The sequence below is a fragment of the Orycteropus afer genome, unplaced genomic scaffold (assembly GCF_000298275.1).
Source record: "Orycteropus afer afer isolate SDZICR_OR568_19922 unplaced genomic scaffold, OryAfe1.0 scaffold00009, whole genome shotgun sequence".
In the NCBI taxonomy this organism is placed as follows: Eukaryota; Metazoa; Chordata; class Mammalia; order Tubulidentata; family Orycteropodidae; genus Orycteropus; species Orycteropus afer.
Genome location: NW_006921596.1, coordinates 4,202,232 through 4,202,538, shown reverse-complemented (window position 1 = coordinate 4,202,538; position 307 = coordinate 4,202,232).

Sequence of the window (307 nt, the reverse complement as noted above, 5' to 3'; positions counted from 1 at the left end):
ATATAGTCCGGAATGCCGTTCTTCCAGCTTGTCCCTGGGATAGCATTGCAGGTAGGCCACACCCCTGGGGAAACTCCCCTTGGGCAGACCGGCCGCTTAGAACTCAGTCATGTGATCCATCATGGGAACCACCACTCACAACTGGAGTCCAGCCAAGTTGACACATCTTCAACTATCACAGTAGTCCTCTTATGAGGACACTAGTCATTGAATTTAGGGCCACCTTAATCCAGTCAATCTTATCTTAATTTAAGGATTAATAGGGCAAAGACTCCAATTCCAAATAAGGTCATGTTATTAGGTTCTG